The sequence below is a fragment of the Cupressus sempervirens genome, chromosome 1, assembly GCF_028749045.1.
Source record: "Cupressus sempervirens isolate cs-2001-9-10 chromosome 1, ASM2874904v1, whole genome shotgun sequence".
Classification (NCBI taxonomy): Eukaryota; Viridiplantae; Streptophyta; class Pinopsida; order Cupressales; family Cupressaceae; genus Cupressus; species Cupressus sempervirens.
Genome location: NC_143118.1, coordinates 206,162,672 through 206,180,536, shown reverse-complemented (window position 1 = coordinate 206,180,536; position 17,865 = coordinate 206,162,672). Strand labels below are relative to the sequence as shown.

Below are 17,865 nucleotides of genomic sequence, written 5' to 3'. Positions count from 1 at the left end.
CCACTAGGAAATTGGTACTCAGCATCAACTAGAAACTAGCACTCAGCATCAACTGGGTAACTCGGCACATGAAGGGTGCTACAATGACTCAGCACCAACTAACTAACTCAGCACCAACTATAGAATGAACAAAAATGATCAGCATAACAAGGCAACCTAGGATGCTTCTGCATCAATTTCTTCTTACCCTTTCCTTTATTTGAAGATTGTCTAGCTGAATTTTGAGAACCCTCATTTTCCACCAATGCTTTGGACTAAGGTGATTTGAGAATCCCAATTGATTTTAACTTCTTTTCTTCATCATCCAATAGTTTAGCATATTCATCAAAAGTGACTTTCTTGTAGGCAAACCCTAATGTAGTCTTTGATGTGTTAAAAGAAGATACGAATGTGGAATATTCTGATGGCAGCTTGTTATGAATGAGATAGATCAGTCTGTCATCTTTAATAGAACTCCCACAATCAATAATCTTTGTCCTTAGTTCATGCACCTTGATGATGAAATCCTGTATGGAGTCATATGACTTAGGATCTAAGGATACAAGCTCATCTTTGATTTTGAACACATGCTCTTTAGACACTTTAGCATATAGGCTTTTGAGGGTATCCCAAGCTTCCTTGGATGTAGTACATTTATTGATTTGATACATGGTCTTATCATCTACCCCCAAACATATATCACCTAGGGCTTTCCTGTCCATTGCAACCCAATCAAAAATATCACTTGCTAAAACATTATCACCTGTTGGTTTAGCAAGAGTGTCATCTACATATTGTGAAACTCCATTATGCATTAACTGATAAAACATTTTGATTGACCATGAAGCATAGTTATGAGGAGTTAAACTAGGAAAATTAAAGTTGCCCATTAATGGAAAAAATGAAAGAAAAGTGCAAAAAAGAGAGAACACAACACCAAGAACACCCTCCCTTTTCACTAAATCAAGAAACCCCCCAAAATAGATGCTTTGGGTAGTTTATCAGTAGTGCGATTATAATGGGCCACTTGCCAATTTTGGTCTTTGTGGACTTCTAATTTTTCATGTTACAATCTCTTAATGGAGTACATTTTTGAAACTTTACAATGTGTTACAATTCTGAAGCATTACAAAGCAAAGAAAGGCCCTATTGCTAAAATTGACAATTTGTCCACAAAACCCTACAATTTGATAGCAGATCTGGAAAGCAGACAAAAAAAATAGACTTTCAAAAAAAAATGGAACCTATTTTTGACTCTAGATGTGCCTGTACAGAGCATTTGAAGTTGCAACATATAGGATTATGTAGGTACAATCATCAAAAAATGTAATTTTTGAACAATCCTTGGACCAAAACTAGAAAATAGCTACACCATTGAAAAATTTAAGAAATTCTACCCAATTTCATAAAAAATTACACCTAATTTGGAGTCCAAATGTTTGAGTTATGGCCTCCTGAAGTTACACTGAAAAAACTAAAATGAATCTGGAGAGGGGTTGCATTACTGAAATATGACATTAAATTTGATGGTCATACGACTATCGCAACAGTTAAAATTTGGCATGTTTTGACATCCAGATGGCTGTCAAGCTTAAGATAATGAAATGATGATGTCACTGTACTGGTAGGTTGGGATGATGTTAGATGAGCTGTTATCTATACTATATGGACAGTACGAAAAAAAATTTTGTGGCAGTATGACTGGATTACCATGTGGGTGCTGACTAGATGTGGATGTCACTACTGACTAGGCAATGACTTGGCAGGATGTCCTACATGTCACAGTTGTTTGCAGGTTGCATGATTGAATATCCGTCGCATGTTTGAGGTGGGTGGGCAGCACTCTGTCCGTGTGGAGTGAGGACTATCATCATGGGTGCCTCGTGGCACCAGGTAGATCATGTTGTGTGCACTAGGGATAGTTGCAATAGATGCCAGAATATACTTCCACCTGCCGAAAGATTCGTTGCCAAAATTTTGTGGGTTTTAATCCCACATGGATGGGATCTGCACTTTAAGTGCTATTTAAAGTGAAATGTCCATGCACACAAATTTCAATATCTCATCGCCGATGAAGGGAAGGCTTGGTCGAAAATTAAAGTTTCTAGTGCTAGTGATGTGATTCACTAGGGCTGAGGGTTAATGTGGCATCTATTTGTTGTTGTCACAGGTATCACCTCTGTGGATTTTTAGAGGTACGGCCAAGGGATTAATGACTTGCCGATTAAAGGAATATCCCTACAAAAATTAATACAAATATTCCATCAATTACAGAGCTGAGTCGGGGTGTCACTACCTAGTTTGGGAAAAAAATTGTTTGCTTGTAGAATTGACGAAAAAAATTATTCTGAAAATAACATAGAAATTCATAGCTGAAAAGAAAAAAATCATATCAATAAAATGACCATACCCAAAATAAAAATTGGGGCCTCCGAGTTTCAATTTACAAAAAAAAATTGCCTCACAATCAACTTTCACCCAACATAGGCAAATTTATAGTCGATCTTCACCAAATTGACTCTCTAAATGCAACAATGAGGTTAGATCTGGCTCTAAACACTCCCAATTTCTACGGATCCTCTAGATTCATCTCGAGGTGCTGAAGCATGAACGGTCTCAAATGGCTATGTGTAGAGAATCTCCCTCAACTCTGATACCATGTAAGAATTTGGCTTAGGCCAACATTCACCCAAGAACTAAAGAACTCAACACAAGCACACAATAGACCAAAATAGATATAGTATGATTAAGATGACAATATTCATTCAATATTTAACTTGAGATTACACTAGGAGTGCCTATATATAAAGGCCTCAGGAGAACTTCTAGAATGCATAGAAGTCAACATCATGATATGTCATACAACCAGGCACATGTCCACTAGATATGGATTATCCTCTACTGAGCACGAGATTAAGTGTGATAATGTGAGGATAAGCCTACAATGGTGTAGCATGCAAATTAGTGGTGTAGACAACATGTGCTAAATGAGGAGTGTAGATAATTGTGTTATCAAGATGACAACTCAGTAAATGATGCATACTCCTATGTTGTAGACACCATGTGCATAGTTAGAGTTGTGTAACTCAGTGCGAGTACACAAACTCCTAAGTGTCCCACTTAAAATAATGAAAAATAATTAAATAATGCATTAACCTAAGTAAACATAAGTAAGTGTAATAAGTAAATAATTATTTACACCAATAGTAACAAATTCGAAGAGGATTCTTTGCTTCTATCTTTAGAAAGTGTTGATGATTCATGGGTTTTAGATTCTAGTGCTTCATTTCATGCTACACCTCATAGAGGTTATTTCATTGATTATGTCCAAGGGGATTTTGGGCTTGTTTATTCGGGGGATAATGGATCCTATCAAATTGTTGGAAAGGGAAAAATTAAGATTAAGTTGTAGAATGGGAATCATTGGCTACTACATGAGGTAAGACATGTTCCAAGACTGAGTAGGAATTTAATTTCAGTAGGGCAACTCGGTGATGAGGGTTGTGTAGTTACTTTTTATGATAAAAATTGGAAGGTTTCAAAAGGTTCCCTTGTAGTAGAAAAAGGTTTCAAAGTAGGCACCTTATATATTTGTACAAGTCATATTGTTCCTTCTACTTTAATTATTTCAAAGAAAAATGAATGTTCAAGAACAATTATTGCAGTTGAGCAAGGAGAACAAATAGTTGCTGTAGATTTTGATACAATATTGTGGCACAATAGACTTTGGCATATGAGTGAGATAGGTATGAAAGTACTTCATTCAAAGAAAGTTTTACTAGGTCTAAAATGTGTTAATATGGATTTCTATGAAAGTTGTGTGTATGGAAAATAAAAGAGAGTGAGTTTTGTAAAGACTAGGAAGGAAAATAAAAGGGAGAAATTAGAGCTTGTGCATACCAATGTATGGGGACCAGCTCAGGTGTCTTTCCTTGATGGCTCTCATTAGTATGTTACATTTATTGATGATGCAACTGTTGTCACTTAGGTTTTCACCCTTGTCCAAGGCCTATGCGCGAGGACAACCTAGTGAAACAATGGAAACAACCTCCAAGCTGTGGGACTTGAACTATGAGGTTGAGTCTCCAGAGAAGGCCGACTTCCTCTTACTATCAAGGTGCACCTAACTACTCTTGGAGAAGAAAAGGGAGAAGGGGAGCATGAAAGCAAATCTACCTAGTCTAATCTAAAGAGGTGATGCACCAAAATAGAGTACTCAGACCAATCCCTACCCATACATGTGCTACTGGACTAGAATGAAACTAAGGATATACACATCCAGACTTGCTTTGATCAAATAACCACATACAGATCAAAAAACTAAGATAAATGATACAAGGAAGAGGTTCACTTATATATCATTCACAAGCCATAAAAGATACAGTCATGTAGATTACAAATCATCACAAAATAATGGCAAAGGCAAAGAGTTCTTGCACTTTCATACCAATGGCTGAAGGAGATAAGTAGAGAATCATACAATTCAGAGGCACATGGGAATTTACACTTAAATTGCAGAGCAATAGCAGAGATAAATCAGAGAGAAGGTCCCCCTAACAAAATCTACAAAATTTTCCTTTATAGTTCAGGTATAATTGAGATCTTTTCCAACTAAAGTGACTTCGTAGCTACCTGCCATTAAGTCCTGTAGAGAACAATCATGGGGGTCTGAAGAAAATCTGATCTTTGTCACAAAAGGTGTTTTGAGAGGATAGAAAATGGTGCCATTGATGTTCTAACCAGGTAGATGGATCGACTGAGACGGTGGAGTGTTCCTCTTCATTTTGCATTCATTCCGAGTAGGTCGGGATTGATCATGAAGATCAAATCACACAACAAAATCGATTACCTTCATTTTTGGTTCATGAATTAGCAGGATTAGTGAGTCAACCTAGTCCCACAAGCCAATTGGGCCATGCAGGCCAATCACCTCTTTTCATTTTGCCACCTAGGAAGTCTTTCTGCGGTTGACCACCCTCCTTTTATTGACTGGGCGCTATGTCGCTATGGGAAAAATACTTAAAATTTGTGATAGTGCCATAGTGCCTAGTGGTGAACTTCTATTCAACTAACCGTGCCACCCTTCAATTCTAGCTGTGATGATTACACTAACTGCCAGCCATTAACCATCAACCTTGGCTGATCCAGCAAGACACATGTCATCAAGGTGCTATGTCGCTATGGCATGCACCGTGCAACTTTCGATGGCGAGATAGCACCAACCGTTGATCTGCCTTAAATCGGACGATCATGAAGACTTGTTGTACTACTATGTTGTTCTTACCCTGGGCCCATCATACCTGGTGCCACCTCAACAACCGCACCACACTCAAATGACACTTGGCAATACTTGGCACACATACCTTGGCGAGACTTGGCTCCGCTAATCCACGTGGCAAAAGGGCGCTATGTCGCTATGGCTAAAATTCTTGTAGTTCTCCATAGCAAGATAGTGCCCGTTGTTGATCTAAACTGATTTGACAGCGAGCAAGATAGATCTTACCTCTCAGTGTATCAATCAATAGGAACTGACCACGTGCCAAATGTCTGATAAATCCTCGTTGATATCTGACAGGGCACACTTGGGACTCACCAGACATGCAACAGAAAGGCACTATGTCGCTAACATATTTACTGTGCAACTTCCGATGGTGAGATAGTGCCAATCATTGATCTGCGTCGATCCAATGGCCATGAAAGACCTGCCCTAATCTTACTGATCACATTGGAAATCTTGGCCCCATAATACATGTGGCGACCCCACACTGGTCCATGTAACATCATCCTGGTGAATTGTACTACCTCGACCCATTGAGTAGCTCTTCCTCACAAATGTGGCATGTTCTAATTTTTTAGCGTGGATCGAGGACCCTTTCAATTGGGCAAATGAAGTATGAAATGGAACCCAACTCACTTGTCTAAAGTTCTTCTTCATGGCAAACTTTTTGTTAGGCGCTATGTCGCCATCAAAAATCTCGTGAGTTTTTCGATGGTGCCATGGCGCCCCACCGGCATTTCTCATCTCTAGCCCATGAAAATGACCGCTCGCCATGAAACTGGGGCCCACAAACACCATAAAACTCTGCTCACAATCGGGCGCCATGTCGCTATGGCATTATTCCGGCCAACGCACGATAGTGACATAGCGCTCACAATGCCGCATAAACTTTTTCGTCCCGCCAAAGAACCTTGGATGACCTATCTTGCGAACTGGACCCACCGGACATGTTTGATAGGGCACTATGTTACTATGGTATCCACCGTGCAACTTTTGATGGCAAGATAGTGCCAACTGTCGATATCCCCAGATCTAACGATGGAGAACCTGCGAGCCACAGAAACTTTTTATGAACTTTGATCACTTAAATTTTTTGATGTTTCTCAAGCATTAAAATAATATTAACTTTGGGAATTAGCCGTTGGATGGACTGGACATTTGAAATTTGAATCTTGGCAGGGGCGTAAAAAATGATAACAGCAACTAGAAAAGTATGGGTTTATTTCCTTACACATAAATCTAATGTATTTCAAACTTTTAAGAAATGGAAATGCTTGGATGAAAATGAGACTGGTAAAAAATTAAAATGTCTCAGATCTAATAATGGTGGTGAGTATTGCAGTCATGAATTTGAATATTATTGCTCCACTAATGGTATTCATAGAAAAAAAATTGTTCCAAGGACTCCACAAGAAAATGGAGTGTTGAACACATGAATAGGACTATAATGGAATGTGCAAGGAGCATGAGCTTGCATGTTGGGTTGCCCTTACACATGTGGGTGGAGGTTGTGAATACTATTGTATATTTGATTAATAGAGATCACAATACTCCTTTGGGCTATGGTATTCCAAAGGAGGCATGGACTAGTAAGAAGGTGAGTTACTCTTTTCTCAAAACCTTTAGTTGTGAAGCATTTTCTCACATAGATTTTGAAAATAGAACCAAGCTAGAAGCTAAGTCAAACAAATGTATATTTCATGGATATGGCATTAATGAGTTTGGTTATAGGCTTTGAGATTTTGAAAATCAATAAATTGTAAGAAGTAAGGATGCCATATTCAATAAGAAAGTGTTGTACAAAGATCTATTGCAGTAACATGAGAAGAAAGAAGATGATTATGTAGTGTTGGATGATACTCCAAAAGCTAATGTTCCAGCCATTCTTCATGATGTGCAACAACCACAACAACAAATATGACACGCACTAGTGAATTTTAGATAGTCAACAAGGCAAAGTAGACCTATACAAAGATTTTCTCCCTCTTTGTGTTCTATTTTACTTACTGATGCTAGTGAACCTGAGAGTTATGATGAAGCTATGTAGGTGGATACTAAGATTCAGTGGGAGTCTGCAATGAAAGATGAAATTGACTCTTTGTTGAAGAATAAGACATGGAATTTGTGCAAGTTAACTGCAAGTAAAACAACTTTATAGAATAAGTGGGTTTACAGGTTAAAAGAAGAGGATGGAGTTAAGAAAAGATTTAAAGCCAGGTTAATTGTAAAAGGATTTGCACATAAAAAAGGAATTGATTTTGATGAGATATTTTCTCCTGTTGTTAAAATAACTTCTATCCATACTATTTTAAGTCTAGTGGCTACTAAAGATTTACATTTAGAGTAGCTGGATGTTAAAATAGCCTTCCTTCATGGTGATTGTGATTAAGAGATATATATGGCTCAACCATAGGGATTTTTGGTCAAAGGTAAGGAGAACTTAGTGTGCAAATTGAAGAAAAGTTTATATGGCTTGAAGCAAGCACCTCGGCAATGGTATCGAAATTTGATAGTTTTATGGATGAGCATGGTTATAGTAGATGTCATTTAGATCATCGTGTCTACTTTAAGAGGTTGGATGATGGTAGCTACATTATTTTATATTTATATGTTGATGATATGCTTGTAGCTGGGTCTAACATGGATCACATTAAGGGGCTAAAAAGCCAATTAGCATATGCATTTGCTATGAAGGATTTGGGGGCAGCAAAACAAATCCTTGGTATGAAGATGTGAAAAGATAGGAAAAATAGAACATTGACGCTATCTCAGGTTGATTATGTTGAGAAGGTGTTGCAATGTTTCTCTATGGAGAATGCTAAAGCTATTAGCACACCTTTACCTGGTCATTTAAAATTAACTAAGGAGATGTGTCCCAAAACACAAGAAGAGAAAGATAAGTTGTCTAAGGTACCCTATGCTTCAGTTGTAGGAAGCTTGATGTATGCTATGGTATGTACTAGGTCAGATACTGCACATGTAGTGGGAGTTGTTAGCAGGTATATGAGTCATCTAGGAATTGAGCATTGAAATGCAATCAAATGGATTTTAGATATTTGAGAGGAACATCCAATAAGTGTTTACACGTTGGGTGCTCTACTATTGATTTATAGGTCTATGTTGACTCAGATTTGGTAGGGGATATTTGTACCAGGCAGAGTACTATAATTTACATCTTTACTATTGGTGGGGCAGCCATGAGCTGGGTTTCTAGGTTACAAAAGGTTAATGCTTTATCCACTATAGAGGAAAAGTATGTAGTTGCTATAGAGGCAACCAAGGAGATGATATGTCTTTAGTTCTTATTGAAAGAATTGGGACATCCTCATAAGGAAAATTATTTGTTGACAGATAGTCAAAGTGCCATTCATCTTGCAAAGAATTCAGCTCTGCATTCAAAAACCAAACACATACAATTGTGGTACCATTTTATTCAGTCAATTTTGGAGGATGGACAATTAAAGCTGGAGAGGATACATACCAATGACAATCCAGCAGATATGTTGACAAAGGTAGTAACAAGGGTGAAGTTGAACTCCTCTTTAGCTTAAGTTGGTCTTCTAGATTGAATATGAATAAAAGAATAGTAGAGTCCAGGGTGGTTTGATCCAGTGGGAGCCCCATGTGGTAGCAGTATTGCTATAGGATCAGTCTCCAAGTGGGAGATTGTTGTTTAGTATGGAGCTTGATCAGTCCCCAAGTGGGAGATTGTTAGATTATGGTGACTGATCAGGAAAGTACTATACATACTTCATAAATTCTTTGGGGTTTGGGGCATTGTCCCCAAAAAAAAAAAGTTGGGCCCTATTTTATCAAAAAATTTGATCGACATGTAATTATAACCTTAAAGTGGTTTAAATACTTGTATAAAAGGGCTTAGGGTTAGGGATTGTTTCATAAGATGTGATGCAAAATTGGTTCTTGTGGCGGTATTGAGCTGTAAGGGATTATAGATTGTAGTTAAGTTGTAATCACTGGATCATAAAAATATTGGACTTTCTGTTTGGTGGGTGTAGCCCATGGATTGGGTGAACCACGTTAAATTTTGGTGCCTTGTGTTCCTTTTTGTGTGATCTATTATTTTCTATTATTGGTTATATTTGCTTTTAATTGTTATTTCATCTATGGTTTAATCCTAACATATAAAGAATAAATATCTTGGAAGATTGTTTCCCCACTAATTCCCTTGGGGACACGATCTCCCCCAAGTCTCCAAGATTTGGAACAATTTGGTTGACAATGGAAAGATCTTGAAAATGTGGCATCACTAGATTATGGAGAATGGAATTTTTATTGACTTCTAGGAAGATCAATGGATTCATGATAAGCCCCTTATACATACTAAGTTCTTACCTCTACATGATATGTGTACTAGATTGTATGGCCCTCGAACTTGAAACTTTACCACCCCTAATAGCCAATGGATTAATTTCCATAATCTTGAGCCAACAGAGTTGGGGCTTGCTTAGGAGCAATAGGACCTTCTCCATACCTATAAGATCCCCCTCACCCCAGTTGAGGACTCCTTAGTGTGGAAACTCACATCCTTGGGGGGGAGTTCACACTTAAGTCTTCTTATCTCTATTATATGATGGGAGAGGTGGCCCAAGCTAACTAGAGAAAAGCTTGGAACCCTTGGATCCTACCAAATATAAACTTATTTTGGTGGACAACTTTGCATGGATCAATCCTCAGTATTGATAACCTCAAGTATGGAGGGTGTCGACTTACTAACTATTGCATTTTATGTCTCCAAGATGTGGAATCTATTCCACACCTACTTATCCACTACCCCTTTTCCAAAAATGTTTGGAGAGAAGTCCTTGTCTCATGGGAAGTCTAGTGGTGTATGGAGAGTGAGTTGAAGTAATTTATTCATTGGGATGGTCTAGCTTCTCATCCATGCCTTAGAAATAATGGTCGATTATCCCCCAATATGTAACTTGGCAAATTTGGAATGAGAGCAACAATAGGATTTTTAGGGTACAAACCACTACCGATTGGGAGGTGGCCCAATAGATTATCAGGATCCTAAAAGAATGCAATAGGATTTGGTGTTGGAAGCCACCACCTCTGAACCCCCTGGGTGGACTAGATATGAAATGGGCATTAGCTTAGAATGTTGATTCAATTGTGGCATAATTTGACAATTCAAAAATCTTGGCTAGAAAGAAGACGGTGTGGCACCCACCCCCTGAGTCTTGATTCAAACTAAATTTTTATGGCTCGATCATGATAAGCAGCATTGTAGTGGGAGGTGTCCTTCATAATAGTATGGGAAATATGGTGGCTACCTATACTAGAAACTATGGAGGAGGCTCTAACAATGAAGCTAAAGTACTAGTGCTCTTGTGGGGGTTGAGAATTGTGAGAGCTCAAGGAATCAATAAGCTTTCCATTGAGGGTAACTCTATGCTTATCATTAAGGCTAGTAAGGGTGAGGGTCAATGCAACTAGTTGATTGAAGTCATAATTGATGAAATTAGAAGGTTGATGGAAGATTACCATGAGATTCACATGGCTCACATATATCAAGAAGGGAATGGCGTAGTGGATGAGCTGACCAAATTTGACCATGGTGTCATGATATTAGTTGAATGGGAGGACATTATATTGTTGCCTTCCTCAACACAAGTTGTGGTAGAAAGGGAGTGCACTTTCAAAAATGCCATATGGATAATCAAAACTATTAGTTGACTTTCATTTTTTATGAGGAAAATGAGCTCCATAAAGGGATTGTTTTGAAATATTGTATGATGATACATATTAATGTTTCAACTTCTATGAGTCTTGATTACTGCCAAAAAAGGACATAGAGGTTAGATTTAGTGAGATATAGAGAATGGCCTATTCATGATCAAAGTGACAAGTTGTTGAATTCTCACACAAACTATAGCTAGCGGGAACCATTTACGGATGGAAAGAGATCACTCACACATGTCATGGAGGGTGGATTTTTTTTTTTGGAAACCTTGTAGAATATTGATGGTTATGCACTACCTTTTTATTTTAATCATTGAGGCTTTTCATTTTATATTTGGTAACTGCCAAACTTGCAACAAGGCTATGTCATCTAAAGAATTGGTGGTTGAACTAGGAGAAGGCATGGGCATTAGTGATTTCATTGAATTGGTGGGTGTGGAGGAATGTATCCATACCAGTAAGGTAGTGATGGTTTACTTATAAGAGGGCAACCTTTTATCATATATGGAGGGTATGATGAAGCACGATGAGATTGACTCAATGCAGCTCTTCCAAACTTGGAAGGATAGAAAGGTGAACGTCAATGGAATGAGATTTGAAATCTCAATGGAAACCATTTATAGGGTTAGAGAAATAACTGTGGAAGGAGAGAAATGGTGGAGGCAAGCCAAGGTTAATGAGGAAGCCAGTTTGCAGATTTTTTTTCAAATTCAAGGAGGAACCGATGCGACTACATGAAGGGTTTTCTTGGGAAGCCCTTCCTAAGCCTTGAGATGTCATCTATTCTACAATTATGTGGTATATCACCCTAGAGGACTGCTTTTAGGTAATTTATTATTACCACTTCCCTATTTTGAATCACTTCAAGAATCTCAACCACATTTCCTTCATATTTTTGTTATTACATTTTTTGGAAGATTGTGTTTATAAAGCTAAGAGGAAACATGAGGAGGGTAAAAATTCCTAACCTATCCATCAGAGGCTTATGAACAAACTATTTATCCAACATCTAGTCCAAAATCTGTCGCTCTTGGTTTAGAACCCTCTGGCCTCTATCACGCCCCAAGTCTCCTTGGACCTTGGCCCTAACCCTAACCACAAGAAATTCAAAAAAAACCCTAGCCCAAAGGTCAAAATTGACCCTAACATTGAAATTAGCCTCATAGAGTTAGATTCAGATACTAGGAAGGGTACACAAAGTGCTAGGAGAACCACTAAACATCTCTAGTTGGAAAAATTTAAGTCCCCCCAAGCATGATTCCACCTTTGAGTCTTCTGAAAGTGATGCCAAACCTATGAGAAAGAAGAGATTGCCTTAGGACACCAAGGGTTCCCCTAGCCCTCTATGTCCTTCCCATATCTTTGGCACTCTAGAGGCTACCTTGGCTAGAAGTGGGGGGAAGATATCACATCCCCAAGGAAGGAAACCATCAAAGATGCTGGGAAGAAAAGAAAGTATAGCCAGAGTAAGGCGAGACTTGAAGGGCTCAAGCAGTCTATCAGGGACCTGACAGAGAATCAAACTAGTATCTGGCATAAGTTTGAAACTTTGGTTGAGTTCTCCACCAAGTTTATGCACTCCATGGCCACAACCTTCTACTTTATGTAGGTGAATAAAGAGGAGGACCTGGGAAAAGCTACTGAGATAAATTGATCCATCTATGGGTTTCTGACAGAGAACTAGCTATAGACCATCTTGGAAAAATTGATTAAGGTGGAGGTGGAGGATATGGATAAGGATGTGCCTAAAGAAAAGAAGGAGGATAAGCATGGGCAGGAAAATGGTAGCTAGCTCTAGTTCTGGTATTTATTTTTGCTTTTTTTATGCTCGTAACTATGAACTTGGTACCCCATAGGGTCTTATTTTATATGCTTAGGATGATTAAAGGGACTAATAGTGGTGACTTGTTTTGGTGTTGTTGGTCTATTTTATAGTCCTTTTTTGCATATTAGTTTAAGAACTGATAGTACTATTAATTATGCTATGGTTATATATTATTTTTTGAAGTTCAAAGTTGGCATAGGGTAGATGACTAGGAGGTAACCTCTAGCTAATTCTTCAACATTTTTGTACTTTGGTGTCAGCCCCCTGTCTTTTTGGTTGCTATCTAATACTTCAAAAAAATTCAATTTCAAATTGGATGTTGAAAAATCTCTTCAAAATAATCTCAAATTTGGTTGATCAACTCAAAAAAAATGTCTTGGTTATAAAGAGAAGGAAATGGTGTGCTTGAAAACCTAGCCAAACAAGCCTACAAACATGTAGAATTTATTTCATTAAGTGTGCTAAGTTGATAGTTTTTTTTGTATGGATCATTAGATGAGGTAGATTGATATGGACTTGTGATGGGCTTCACTCTATAACATATCTATTCTCTAAAGCCCTTAAAAAAATAGAAATAATCTCTATTAGAATCTACAAAGACTTGTATTAGATGAAGAAGATTTAGATGGGACATGTGTTACCTATATGTTAGGGATTCTTTGATGTTTGCATGGATATGAGATTTTGTAGTGAGTGGTTTTAATAAAGACTAAGAAATTATGTTAAGATAGTGGTATTCATGACTTTTGTTAGAACACGATTAAATTAACTATTAAACATTTTGTTAGATCATTTATCACTACATTTTGTTAGATCATTTATCACTAATAGTAATAAACTACATCTACAACAAGTCAAATTTACAATAGTTAGGATCAAACTTGTGATAACAATGATTGTCTTGAGCATTTAATATGTTGCACTTGATTGTGAGATAAAAAATAGATTAAAGTTGTTGGCTTTTTCATAGGAAATGAATCAAACATGGACAATAACCACACGGACCACCTCCAACTTTATACCTAGCTTCATTTGTATTAAAATGTACCTTGTATACTTTGTTGTTATTTTATTTGGGTCAATTTAATGTTATGCTAGCTATATTATTTTGTATATAATTGTTTTAGTAGTTCTTACTTCCTTCACAAAAAATTATAATAATAAAATTTCAACAAATATATTATAATTTTTTTTCCTTATTATAATTCATTCCATGAACTAATATATTCTCAAGTTAAATTTAGCTTAAAAAGCACATACATAAATTAATTTCCTTTTACCGAAAATACAAATGTCTTCTTCGTGATAAACCAATAATTCATAAAACAAACTGCAATGATGTAACGCCCCGCTCGGGAACCCAAGAGAAATAAACCTAACATGTTACAATGTTTACTGAACTATTTTTTTTTTTGAATTTTATACAACATCAAGATAACATTAATGTGGAAGCAATAAGAACATACATATCAAATACACATTTGCAATTACAGATACAGTTTCAATTCCTCAAGGATTCTTTTACGTTGAGTCACATTTAATAATTTTAAATTAATTAGTTTAAGTTTCAAGTACAATGTCACATGATCATAAAGAAATAACAGATACATAAATCGCATAAGCAAATGCATAAGTATAAACAATACAATGAAAGTACATCCAATCAATAACATCCACTGCACATGTCGTAGGGTATGTGAGAATAGATAAAATACATGATAACATATATACATCATCAGAAAAGAAGTCTCCAAGATAAGAAATAAGAATGATATAGGTACATCTTCTGCAACGAACATCCAATAGCTAGCAATGTGAAGGGGGACCCAAATGGTAAGAAGGCACTACCTCCCGACCGCGTGGTTACCTAGTCAGGCTTCCACTCCCACCGTGCAGGGAAGATAATGAACGATCCACATATGGTAAAACAAACATAAAACATTCCTAGGAAAGGTACCCCTAATAGCCAAAACTACCTCAAAGGTAACACATGCTACTCAAGAAGATAAAATAATCCAAAAGTAAGAACACTCAATCCAATACTGACACCACATAACCAAACATCATACACGAACCAAGTATAAACCAAATACCAAGATCATAAAATAAAGACAACGAAAGATAATCATCTCAAGTCAAAAGTCACATGTCAAAAGTACAACATCCATGAATCACCAATCATCATTAATGAAAGTAAATAACCATAATAAACACATCCAACAATAGATACACCACCATACAATAAGTACACCACCAGAGATACACAAAGTCCACAAGATCTACAGAGGAGACTTAGGCTACATACTAGACTGGTCGACATCTAAACAACACCAAAATCCAAAAAGAAATATAGACAGTACATAGAAAACATCATAGTCTCACAGTTCGATTTGATTGATAATATATTGTTGAATTAATGTAAGGTTTCAATTTTCGTTTTCAATATAAGTTTCAATTTGCGTTTCAATGTATGTTCAAGTGTATACGATTCTCAGTATTACTCATACAATACACCCGTGTATTTGTTTGAATTAAGGTTTTAAATTTCCAGTTTAATACATGTTTTCAAGTAAGTTTTCCAGTTAACCTTCATAATTAACCCTTGCAATTAAACTCATTCTTGTTCATATAATAACATATCAAGACTTAGAAGTAATATTAATCATTTATTAAATTATTCGATTACTAAATAGAAATATTTCCCAGTTCCATTAATAATTCAAATGGTTAAATAGTAAATATTATTAACCATACCACTGCTGTCGTAGCCTGCGTCAGCAGCGTACGGCGCCGGCAGGGGTTATAAAAAATTTCGTTTTTTTTTTTTTTTTTTTTTAAAATTAATTTTTATTTATTTATTTATTTTATTTTATTATTATTATTATTATTTTTTTTTAAATTTTTTTTTAACTAAGTCAAATTTCAATAATTTTGTTTATTAGAAGAACAACCCTTCTAATAAATTTAGATAAATTATTATATATGAAAATTTTAAGAATTGTATTATAATTCTATATTCTTTATTTTATAATATTTTTCTCAACGAACTTCATAACAATATTATTTTAATATATACATATTTTAATAACATTTACGATATTAATCTGATAGGAAAAATAAATTGAACCCTTCGAATTTTCAATCCTAAGATTTTCATTTCCAAAAACAAACCCCTTCCAAATTTAAATTTCTTAATTCCATTTTAATTCAAAACCCAAATTTCAATTTAATACTAAATTTCTTTCAGAAGTAAAACAAGGTTTTCTAAATAGTTTTTCAATCCCGATTCCTAGAAGAAATCAAATCGCAAAAGATTCAGAAGAAAGGTAGCAAGATTCATTCAATAAAATTTGAGAAAGCAATTTTCAACAAGCACGAAGAAGACAAAGATCCGAAAGTGTTTCTAGAATGGTTCACAAACCCTACCTTGATCTGATGCTAATAATCTGGTGAAACCCTTGCTAATCCGAACCCTTCCAAGCTTCCAAAGATTTCTTTGCTCCCCTTTCCAAAAGTGTGTTCCCTGAAAACCTCTCCCCCTAATAATGACCCCAAAACCCTCTAATATAGAATCTAATTACCTTTTAGGGCTTCTGTCCCCACAACTCTAAAATAATAATTACTTTATTTAATTAATTCATTCATGCACAATTAATTTCCCTTTTAATTAAAATATTCTTTTATTAATCCTTCATGCACTTTAAGTGAATTGTTAAATTACTTTATTTAACTTTCCACTTTGACTTTGCTTTTAAAGTTAATTTATAATTTTAATCTCATGCGTACTTTATTAAAATACCTTTATTCAAGTTCACATGTTTTTATCTTTTAAATTAATCTCTTATATTTAAAACTCATTCATGCGAACTTAAATCTTTTCCATAAATTAATATCTTTTTTCCTTTTTAATATATTTTTGAACGTTTTAATTTGATAAATATTTATTAACTTAAATAACAATAATATTTAGCATTTATTTAAAAATGAACTCTAAATATATTATTATTAAATTAATAAATATTATTACGTTCTAAATTTAATCTTAAAACTTTTATCTTCAATTTAATTCTTTATATTTAATTAATTTCTCAATTAATTAAATATAATTAAATATTTATCATATCATAATAATTTTCCATTAAATTAAATTATTAATTTAATCTACTAATTAGACTTAATTAATAGAAAATGCATCAAACACTCACAAAACAACATACACACAAAAATACTCACGGGTTTTAAAAAGGGTAGACAGTCTGTTACGAGTCCTCCTTGCAGGACAAGTATTATAGGCTTATGGCTAGGATTGGACCTGATCATTATCTTCCCATTCTCACCATTTGAGTATTTGTAATAGGGCACGCTCATCCTGGCAATTCAGGGAAGTCGATGCCCGGTACCTGCATCCTGCATAAAAGACGAGCATATACATGTATATAATATATCTAAACTAAACAGACAATGGCGGGGAGTGGTTCATCGTGTAGATCCCGACTAGCAGGTGACTACGACTCCCTCCCTTAACCACATCAAACACGTTAGACAGAAAGATAAAATAAACACGTGCACCATACACATGCAAGTATGGGGTAAGTATCATCAAATGCGTACATATAATAATGCATCTCTATCAATACAACATAATCATCATTAAAGACATCATGTTAACATTTTTATAAAAGAAACCACATTTACTAACTAGGATCATCAAAATATCATTAACAACACATGAATGAAATCAACTAAGCAATAATAACCGATGCATTTGTAATAAAAGTCATGAAATAATATCATAATAATGTAAATCTAGTATCTCTAAAACTAATCAATGCATAAAATCAGCCTAAGGAATTTGACAATGATAATAGAATGTGAATTAGGGGCAGGCACTACATCCACCCCCCCTAGAATTAGGCTTACTCCTGGAAGCCCACAAGAATGATAACACTAAAGGACTCACTGTGCGGGTCCCATTGAACCCTTCCCCCCTATAGAAGGATATGACTCTACTAATAACATTACAACACACTTAGAGCAATATGATTCTAGTTTAATAATAAACCGAAAATCATATTGATCC

At 35.8% G+C, this 17,865-nt stretch overlaps 1 pseudogene; it reads right to left on the bottom strand.

Moving 5' to 3' along the window:
- LOC149576847 (allene oxide synthase 2, chloroplastic-like) overlaps positions 1-6,082 on the bottom strand; it is a 45,553-nt pseudogene extending 39,471 nt beyond the window's left edge.
- Positions 6,083-17,865: the final 11,783 nt, after the last annotated feature.